General features: G+C 44.0%; 1 long non-coding RNA gene across 1 annotated transcript; it reads left to right on the top strand.

Annotated features, from left to right (window-relative positions):
* Positions 1–3,068: 3,068 nt before the first annotated feature.
* LOC106732385 (uncharacterized) lies at positions 3,069–8,858 on the top strand. Its single transcript, XR_012903290.1, has 2 exons — positions 3,069–5,709; positions 7,185–8,858. It is a non-coding gene; the product is annotated as an uncharacterized LOC106732385 (long non-coding RNA).
* Positions 8,859–10,948: the final 2,090 nt, after the last annotated feature.

The following is a 10,948-nucleotide window of genomic DNA, read 5'->3' as shown; positions in this document are numbered from 1 at the left end:
GGGTTTTATACTAGTCAGTATTTTCATTAATGACTTGGATAATGGAGGGGAGAGTGTGCTTATAAAATCTGCGGGTGACTCCAAAATGGGAGGCATTGCCAACACTTGGCAGACAGGAATAGAATTCAAAATGATTTCACCAAATTAGAGAATTTGTCTGAAAACAAGAAGATTAAATTCAATAAAGTGCAAAGTATGTCACTTAGGAAGGAAAAAATCAAATGCAGAACTACAAAATGAGGAATAATTAGTGAGGCAGTAAGGCTGCAGAAAATGATCTGAGGTCTATAGTGGATCACAAACAGAATGAGAACACAATGTGATGCAGTTGTAAAAAAGTCTGATGTCATTCTAGGATATATTAACAGGAGTGTCAAATGTAAGAAGTGGGATATAATTGTCCCATTGACTCATGGGCAGCAGGTGAAGCTTCCCTTGGGGAGGCTAGTTGCCTGCCCTGCCTCTTCTAGCCAAAGCCCCGTGACTTCTAGCAGAGTTCCCATTTCCATGCCACAGCATTTGGGGGGGGAGAGACAGAGATTCACCTCTCCCTCCCCGTGACTCCAGGTCCAGGGTGAAGGTTTGGTCCATACCACTGTTGTGGATAGATGGAGCTATTTTGACCCTGTCAGGAGCTCTGAGCACGGAGTCCTTCCCTTGTTTGACCTCTTCCACCCCTGGCCCCAACCCATTTCACCTCTTCCCCCTGGTCCCACCCCCATTCTGCTTACACTCCACAGGGACCTGCCCCTCCCTCATGTTGTGGCGCCGAGGTGGAAATACTCTGTACCCCTGCTGCAGCTCCTGAGCCACAGTGGGAAGAGTTTCTCCAGCCCTAGGGCTGCTTTGGGGGGGAAACTTTTTTTCTAGAGCCCCCAAATCTGCCATTCCCCACTGCATGCAGAGCCACAAGATTTGGGAAAGTCTAATCTCTCTTAGCCTCCATTATAAACTGCGCATGGTTGAGCTCTGGAATGGGCTTCCAGGGGAGATTATGGAATCCCTCTCACTGGAAATTTATAAGAATAGGTTAGACAGCCACATGTCAAGGATGGTCTAGGCTTACATGGTCCTGCTTCAGGGCATGAGGCTGAACCAGATGAGTTCCTGTGGTCCTTGGTGGTCCTACATGTCTGTGATTATAACTGTATGCTCTATTCTTTAAAGTTGACATGGTTTTCAGTTTTTGGATAATTTCTTTTTGCCAGCTATTTCTGTTCTAAATCACATGTGACTGACTGGTTTTAATCTGCTGTTCTGCACACCAGAAGGAATTGTAAAAGTCTCCTTTGGAAACATTTGCAGCCAAAAAACTGCATATCCACATACTAGATTAGCAGGCTCTGCCTTGGATTGCAGCAAAAGGGTCTGGTTTAAATTTCCAGTATTGCCAAGCCCAAATGTTCAGAAACAAGAAGTTAGCCTGACCTCTCATTAAATCATGAGAGTGGCTTTAAGACCACAAGATAAAAAAAAATCAACTTTTTCATATGGGGTTCTTTTTCATTGGGTTCTGGGCCTTTGCGTTTTCATTCTCTTTTTCCTGCAACATGAAGGCTAAAAACATTTTGTAAAAATGCCAGCTGAAATTCTCACTCAATCAAACCACCAAATGTTGCCAGAATTATGATACAATCAAAGAAGTTGGCAACAGTCACACTCCTGACTTGGCATCATAGCAGTGCAAGAATTCAGTCCTGAGAAATCTGGTGCGGACAAAATATCCTGCACCATCCTGCTTTAAAGTCTTGTTATATTGGGAAATCGATTTCCTATCCATTTTACAAAGGTAAGGGCTACATCTAGACTGAAAGCCTCTTTCAAAAGAGGCTTTTTCAAAATATACTTTCGAAAAAGCCTCTTTCAAAAAAGAGCGTCTAGACTACAACCAGAACTTTTGAAAAAGCAAGCCGCTTTTTCGAAAGAGAGCACCCAGGCAGTCTGGATGCTCTCTTTCGAAATAGCACAGTTTGCTTTACATAGCACCTTTTTTCAAAAGAGCACTTTTGAAAAAAGCAAAATGCAGGACTATGTAGCACTTTAAAGACTAACAAGATGGTTTATTAGATGATGAGCTTTCGTGGGCCAGACCCACTTCCTCAGATCAAATAGTGGAAGAAAATAGTCACAACCATATATACCAAAGGATACAATTAAAAAAATGAACACACATGAAAAGGACAAATCACATTTCAGAACAGAAGGGGGATGCGGGGGGGGGGGGGGCGAGGGGGAAGGAAGGAAGGTAAGTGTCTGTGAATTAATGATATTAGAGGTGGGGAAAGTTAGATGTCTGTGAGCTAATGGTATTAGAGGTGATAATTGGGGAAGCTATCCTGGTAATGGGTAAGGTAGTTGGGGTCTTTGTTCAATCCGCCCCCCCCGGAGAGTGTCGAATTTTAACATGAATGACAGTTCAGAGGATTCCCTTTCAAGTGCAGATGTAAAAGGTCTTTGTAGAAGAACGCAGGTGGTGAAGTCGTTGAGACAGTGTCCTTTCTGGTTGAAATGGCAAGAAATAGTTATTTCTTTGTGATCTTGTCTGATATCTGTTTTGTGGGCATTAATCCTTTGGCGAAGTGTCTGAGACGTTTGTCCAATATACATAGCAGACGGACACTTTCAGCACATGATAGCATAAATTATATTTCTGGATGCGCAGGAATATGTGTTCTTGATCTTATAACTCACTTGGTTAGGTCCAATAATGGTATCAGCAGAATGAATATGTGGACAAAGCTGGCAACGGGGTTTGTTGCAAGGGAAGGTACCAGGGTTGGTATTAGTATGGTATGTCCTGTGGTTGTTGGTAAGAATCATCTTGAGGTTAGGTGGTTGTCTATAGGAGACTATGGGTCTGTCTCCCAGAGCCTCTTGGAGTATGGTATCCTGTTCCAGTATAGGCTGTAGTTTATTGATAATGTGTTGGACAGGTTTGAGTTGGGGGTTGTAGGTGATGACAAGTGGTGTTCTATTGTAGGTTTTCTTGGGTCTGTCTTGAAGTAGATGGTTTCTAGGTATTCGTCTGGCTCTTTCAATTTGCTTTTTTATTTCTCCGGGTGGGTAGTTGAGATTTATAAATGCTTGGTAGAGATTGTAGAAGCTATTTCATATTTAGCTAGAAGCCATTCTGTATAACAAAAAGCCATTTCAGTTTCTTGTGTCTGCACGAGGGAGTGAACTGGCCTTCACCGAGGTGGGGAGAGACCAGAGGGATGCGCTGTTGGAATGTGTTAATGAACTATTTTGAGCTGAAGCTCGAACTCCCTTTTAACCTGTTTCTTTCTATGCTGATAATAATTCCTCTTTGAAGTTCTCTTTGATTTCTTGCCCTGACGTCAGACTTGTTTGGTTAAGGGTATAAAATACTAGGATTGATTGTATTAAGCAGCCTTACTGGACCCAGCTTTGCTGGGACCACGTTTGGCTCACTTTGCTTTTATTGGCCAATAAAACTGTCTGTTTAGCCGCGTAAACTGAGTGAGGCGTTTGCTTCGACAATTTGGAGGTTCCACCGAGATTCCTAACGCGCCACTTGCCCATATGGACGGACCGGCACTCCACTTCCAAACCTCTCAGAGCGCTCAAGAGAAGGTAAAGGGGATACCTGTTACGAAATCTCCTGGTTGAGGGCTTGGGATTTGGAGTGACGGCCGGCCATCGGGGTAAGAGGAGCTACGGAATTCAATTTTGTGGAGCGGCTAACATTTTTGTCTGTCTGTGTCTGTCTTTGTCTATTAGGCCTGTCTTATGTGTCACAGTTCCAAAAGGGCACACCGGTGTCTCTAGTGAGGCAGCCATGCGCTGGACCCTCTGTGTTCGGACGCTAAAAGCTGGTGTGGTGCCATTACTCTCTCTCGGCACACGGAACTGTGGGGAAGCTTTGTTGTCTCTCTCTGTTATTTGTGGGCGTAGTACTGACCTCTGAGGCTAACCCCAGGCCATAGTGCCCCATTCCGTCAGGCTGTCTCCAGGCGCCAGGACGTGGTGTTCTGCCGGGCTGGAGCAGGTGCCGGAAACCCCTGCGAGGCAGGTGGACCTTGAGTCCAGTGCTTCGCAACAAAAAGGGGGGGGGACCAGTGCGAGCAGGTGAATTCTTGATTCGGTGACTCGCAGAGCGAGCAGGCGGATCTTGATTCAGTGACTCGCAGAGCAAGCAGGCGAATCCTGTTTCGGTGACTTGCAGAGCAAGCAGGCGGATTCTGATTCGGTGACTCGCAGAGCGAGCAGGCGGATCCTGATTCGGTGACTCGCAGAGCGAGCAGGCAGATCCTGATTCGGTGACTTGCAGAATATGGTGTAAGCAGGCGGACTTTGGTTCGGTGCCTTACAGAATTAAGCGCGCGCAGGAAATGGGGGTAGGTCAGTCTACAGGAATTCCAGTGCCTTTATGTTAAGTGCCTTCTGGTATAGGATCCTAATGAAGTCTGATATTAAGTGCCGGGTGTCTTAGGGCAGCGTCACTTAATAGAAACCCATGGGAACTGGACAATAAATAAAGATGCATCTAAATGTGGAAACTGTAGGAAAAATGTGAAAAAGGAGAAAAAAAATTGTGTGTGGAAAATGAGTATGAATGTAATGAGTGAAGAATAAATGCCGCTGCATAGGTCTGAGACTTGAGCTGATCCCAGCTGCACCAGGGCTCTCCCACGAGGGAGCTCTGAACTCAAGGGGGGGGGTCAGCTGAACCTCAAGACTCAATGAATATGTAAGGGAGTGACGACTCACCTTATTTCATAAGCTGCTAAGGTCTGACACTCTAGACCCGGCAGACTCTTTCTTTGGAGTGTGTAAAGTTAGTTTAGGTGAGGGTTAGTCTAAACATCCCTCCACACTGCCGAAAAGCACCCCTGTGTACTACATGTACGTGCATAATGGTCCAAGGACCTGTAAGCATTTAACAGATTGGAAAAGAGGAAAAATTAAAGCCCTGAGAGATGAAAGTAAAGCTCAGCAAAGACAAACCATAAGAAGGAATAAAGAAAGTAGAAATACAGACATTAGAAAGTTACTAGGAATGAAGAATGTTTTTCTTTAGAAGGACGAAGCAAGTGATTAAAGAGTATGTGAAGGTGAGAAGTGACTGCATAGGAGAGTGGACGGAATTAAGCGATTGTTGTTATATATGAAGGGAAACCTGCTTTAAGAAATGACTCCTTGTTTCTTGTCGTCTCTTTTTATCATCTTAGCAATGAAACAGTCAAGTTAAACATTTGGTTACAGACACTTTGTTAAATCTATTAAAGAGAAAATAAGGAATTCTACTGAAACTTAATTGGTTAACCGCATAAAAGAATAGACTCTATACATTGTAAATTTGTAATACCTGCACCCTAAGGGTTAAATGTGTCTTCCAAGGAACCTAATTATTGTTTAAAAAAAAAAAAAAATCCAAGCCCAGAAACTTCACAGTGTTTCTGTTCAAGGCTGAGCTGATAGCACCTTTGGCTTGCTTTCAGATCCAAGGTTGTGTGTGTCTGCAAACTGCCTGTCTGTTCTGGAAGGGGGGAGCACTGTCCCCCATAAGTAAGTCTGTAACATTGCATGTGATTCTTTTCAGGAAAGAAAAACCTTTTTGCTTGCTGGAATAGTAACTAGCAAGCACCTTGTTCTAAGAGTTTCTGTAGCAGTAAAGAAAAAGCCTGGTCTGCAGTACAAGAGGAAAACTGAGGCATGCCACTGTTGGAGAAGGCTAGCATCTCTGAGGTAATTCAAGGGAGTGGAAGGTCACGAGTACCGATGAAGCGCTCTTGTTCTCAGAAATTTGCAGCTCACTCGCCCATAGAAGTGGTAAGGCACTAGCTGTAACCGGTTCTCCTAACAGATCTTAGGCAGTATTTTAAGTTATAATGGGCCACCCCAATGGAGGTACAAGTGTTTTCTTTGTCTTTTAGATCATCAAATAGCGCTAATATCAGCTGAAAATTAACTGAAAAAAAAAATCATAGTTCTGTGTCATGACATAATAAGTTTGTGTTCTGTGTTCTGACCAGATTTGTCTTGTGTGTGTCTTAATTATGATATATGTATTTCTAACATTGTTGTGTGTACAATATTGTTGTTTTAATGAAAGAATAATTTAAGTCCCTTGAATAATCTTAACATTGTGCTTTATATAAATGGTTCTTGCCTTTATAATTCTAGTAGAGTTTTAGTAGCAGGCTATGCAGTTTGTACTGTCTAGAATGTAGCGGAATCTGCTCCTCTACCTGCTGTTTTTCCCTTCTCTCCTACCATTGCCAGCTCCTACGCCATCTCTTTCAGAACTGGCCCTCCTGCGAAACCAAGCCCCAGAATCAAAAAAGCAGGAGTGGAGACTGGCAGGGTGCACCTTGTGCCCAGACCACTTGTGGTGCAGCTCTGATGGCCACATTGTTGCCCCAGTGGTCTTGCTACCTCACCTTGCCCCCGTGCTCCCTGGATTGTCGCACGTTGGCAAAAGGGGGGATGGTAGAAATCCTTAAAACAAAATTGGTTTGTTCCCAAATTCTCCCAAGCAGCCAAAGATTACTGTCTGGCTTGCCCTGTCTGCCAAGCCCACAACGTGGGTAAACCTGTAAAGACAGTTCCGGCAACCAGACCTCCGCCTTTGGGACCATTTCTGAATTTACAAATGGACTTTATTCAATTGCTTAAATGTCAATCTTTTGAATAATGTGCTGGTTATTGTTTGCTTGTTTTTGGGATGGGTAGAAGCTTATCCCTGCAGGAAACATGATGACATCACAGTAGCTAAGAAACTTCTAAATCATTACATCCCATCATGGGGAATACACCTTGTGATCTCCAGTGATAAAGGTACCCACTTTACTGGGCAAAATTGTTTAAAAAAAAAAAAACTGGAAAAGTACTACTCTACCAGACAAGCACTGCACTGTGCACGACACCTGGAGAGCGCAGAAGCAGTAGAAAGATGAAACAGGATTTTAAAGAACAAACTTGCTAAAATATGTGAGAACTCTGGCTTAACATAGATAGTAGCACTTCCGATTGCCCTAATGAGCATGAGAGCCACTCCTAATCGGAAAACTGGACTCAGTCCACATGAAATTGCATGTGGCCGACCTATGAGACTGTTAAGCAGCCCAGACATTAACCTGGTTGATGCCATACTCATTAAAGGAAGCATAGTCAAGTATTGTCAGGAACTTATGAGGTGTGTACAGTCCTATCATTCACAGGTTAAGGACGCCTTCCAAGAGGCCCCGACTGAGTCGTGCCATAAACTACAACCAGGAGACTGGGTTTGCGTGAAAGTTCACCAACGGAAGACTGCTCTGGAACCCAGCTGGAAGGGTCCCTACCAAGTCCTTCTGACCACCCATACTGCTGTAAAGTGTGAAGGATTGCCCACCTGGATTCACGCATCCCACTGCAAACCTGTCCTGGCCCCTACAGAAGTTGGCCCCAACAAGGAGCACCACAGACCTAGTACCGGAGACCCAGGTCCAGAAGCAGATGGGGATCACCGCAGACCTGGTACCAGAAATCCAGGTCCAGAAGTAGACGAGGATCAGCGCAGGCTTGGTACCGGCAATCCAAGCCCTGAAGCAGACGATCCTGAAAGACCGAGGCCAAGGTACCAGCTGCGGCCCAGAAAGACCTGCCAGCGATAGGTGAAGAAATCTACGAAGACCTGAAGAACAGCCAGCATGAGGCTGGACAAACAATTCATGTTAAGCTTATGCTTAATCTTGTTTTTAATACCTAGCCGTTAACACCTATATGGTTCAAATGTATTTATGCTTTTAATGAACCAAGTTTCCCAAGAATTTAATTCCACAGGTTGCTGGATATGTGCTCACAGTCCTGTACATTCAGAAAGAGGTATCCCAATGATTCCAGTCCCACTAAACAACACTCAAATGGCACACTGTTTAGTGAACAAAGCCAAATGATACTTGGCAGGATAAAAGGTTTACTAACCCAGGGTATATCCGCCTAGCCTTGACCCCAATTGGAAAGTACTGCTGGACATGTAATGGTTCAGGAGCCAAGGTAAGAAAAAGCCAAAACCGAATGGCCCTAGACTATGTCCTAGCTAGTAAGGGCGGGGTTTGTGCCTTAGTAAGAAGAGAATGCTGTGGGTATATTTCTGACACCAGCAAAGAAGTAGAGGAAGATGCCTCAGAGATTGAAAGAACTGTGGAACGCCTAAAGCAAGGGGAAGACTGGACCCTCTGAGCTTAGTTAGGAGGCTGGTTTGGACATGTGGGAACTTGGATTTTGCAAGGTGTAGTTTTAGTATTGGCTATATTCTTTTGTGCTTATTTTTGTTTCTTGCTAATCAGATGCTGTATTTCTTGTATTCTAGAAAACAAGGGACAGACCCTCACTAAAGGGAATGTGGAAGTAATGATGTTAAAATATGATGGACAGAGAGAGGAACAAGAAATGTATATAAAGGCTTTGATGAAAATGGAGATGTAAAACGGTTTAATGGTTAGCCTTTAAAAGGCTAAAAGGGGGGAGATTGTAGAAGCTATTTCATATTTAGCTAGAAGCCATTCTGTATAACAAAAAGCCATTTCAGTTTCTTGTGTCTGCACGAGGGAGTGAACTGGCCTTCACCGAGGTGGGGAGAGACCAGAGGGATGCGCTGTTGGAATGTGTTAATGAACTATTTTGAGCTGAAGCTCGAACTCCCTTTTAACCTGTTTCTTTCTATGCTGATAATAATTCCTCTTTGAAGTTCTCTTTGATTTCTTGCCCTGACGTCAGACTTGTTTGGTTAAGGGTATAAAATACTAGGATTGATTGTATTAAGCAGCCTTACTGGACCCAGCTTTGCTGGGACCACGTTTGGCTCACTTTGCTTTTATTGGCCAATAAAACTGTCTGTTTAGCCGCGTAAACTGAGTGAGGCGTTTGCTTCGACAAGATCCTGAAGCTTCTGGTCTCTGTCAGTGGGATTAGAGCAGATGTGGTTGTATCGAAGGGCTTGACTATAGACGATAGATCGTATGGTGTGTTCTGGATGGGAGCTGGAAGCATGTAGGTAACTGTATGAGTCAGTGGGTTTTCTGTAGAGAGTGGTGTCTAATTTTCCATTGTTGATTTGTACTGTGGTGTCCAGGAAGTGGACCTCTCATGTAGAATGGTCCAGGCTGAGGTTGATGGTGGGGTGTAGGTTGTTGAAATCTCTGTGGAATATCTCCAGTGTTTCTTGGCCATGCGTCCAGATCATAAAAATGTCATCGATGTAGCGTAAGTAGAGAAGGGGTGAGAGGGGACGGGAGTTGAGGAAACGTTGTTCTAGGTCAGCCATAAAGATGTTAGCATATTGTGGGGCCATGCGTGTACCCATGGCTGTGCCGCTGATCTGGAGGTATAAGTTGTTCTCAAACTGGAAATAATTGTGGGTGAGAACAAAGTTACATAGGTCAGTTATCAGGTTGGCAGTGGTGTACTCTGGGATAGTGTTTCTAATTGCTTGTAATCCGTCTTCATGTGGGATGTTGGTGTATAGAGCTTCTACATCCATGGTGGCAAGGATGGTGTTATTGGGGAGGTTATCGATGTTTTGTAGTTTCCTTAGGAAGTCAGTAGTGTCTCGGAGATAGCTGGGGGTGTTGGTTGCGAAGGGTTTGAGAAGAGAGTCTACATAGCTGGATAGACCAGTAGTGAGCGTGCCAATACCAGAGATGATGGGACGTCTGGGGTGTCCAGGTTTGTGGATCTTGGGAAGCAGATAGAACAATCCTGGTCGGGGGTCAGAAGGTGTTTCTGTGTGGATTTGTTCCCGAGTAGCTGTGGGGAGGCTTTTAAGGAGACAGTGTAGTTTCTTTTGGTATTCCGAGGTGGGATCAGAGGAGAGAAGTTTGTAAAATGTGGTGTTTGAGAGTTGTCTGGTTGCCTCCTGGTTATAGTCGGCCTTATTCATAATGACCACAGCACCCCCCTTTGTCAGCTGGTTTGATAATAATGTCCAGGTTGTTTTTGAGACTCTGGATGGCATGGTGTTCAGCGCGGCTAAGATTGTGTGTCGTTTGTTGTTGTTTGCGAATAATGTCAGTCTGTGCATTGTTGCGGAAGCTTTGTATATAGAAATCCAGATTGTAATTCCGACTGTCAGGGGGAGTCCATATAGAATTATTTTTCCTTTGGTTTTGATAGGGGGGATCTGGTAGGTCAGATCGATGTTCATTGGTGGTTTGGAAATATTCTCGGAGGCGGCGAAAAAAAGCCTCAAGGTCACCACAAAATTGTATCCAGTTTGTGGGGGACGTGGGGCAGAAAGAGAGACCCCGGGACAAGACAGACTCTTCTGCTGGATTGAGTTTGTAGCTGGAGAGGTTAACAATATTATCCGGTGGGTTGAGGTAGTTGCTGTTGTAGCCAGTGGTATGGAGCAGGTTAGAAAATTTATTGTCTTTTCTTTGTTGTAGGGAATAGAAGTATGTATAGTAGATCTCTTGTCTGGTGGAACAAAAGTCTTGCAAAGTGTCAGTCGGTGTGGATGTTTGTCTTGAGATGAGATGCTCTAAGTTAGAAATGTCATTCCTGATGTTTTTCTGTTTCTTGTATAAAATACTTATCAGGTGATTCCTTAATTTCTTGGATAGTGTGAGGCAGAGTCTTTCACTGTAGTCAGTACAGTATGTTGATCTTAATGGATTGTTCACTTGCAGTCCTTTGGGTACAATGTCCATCTTCTTGCACTTGGATAGAAAGATGATGTCTGTCTGTATCTGTGCAAGTTTCTTCATATGGTTGATGGATTTGAAAAAGGTGTTCTTCCTCATAAAATGAGGTTTTCCACGGTTGAAAAAACTGCTGCATTCTTTCGATTTACTTTCAAAAGAACGCAGCAGCAGTCTGGATGCAGGGGAAATTTTTTTGAAAAAAAGGCCACTTTTTTCAAAAAAAACCCTGTAGTCTAGACACACCCAAGGTGAGAGAGGAAGCATCCCTTATTGAACCAACTTCTGTTAGTAAGAAAGAC

This window comes from Pelodiscus sinensis, chromosome 4, assembly GCF_049634645.1.
Source record: "Pelodiscus sinensis isolate JC-2024 chromosome 4, ASM4963464v1, whole genome shotgun sequence".
NCBI classification, from domain to species: Eukaryota; Metazoa; Chordata; order Testudines; family Trionychidae; genus Pelodiscus; species Pelodiscus sinensis.
Note: the sequence above shows the minus strand (reverse complement) of the source record. Positions and strands in the feature narration are given on the sequence as shown.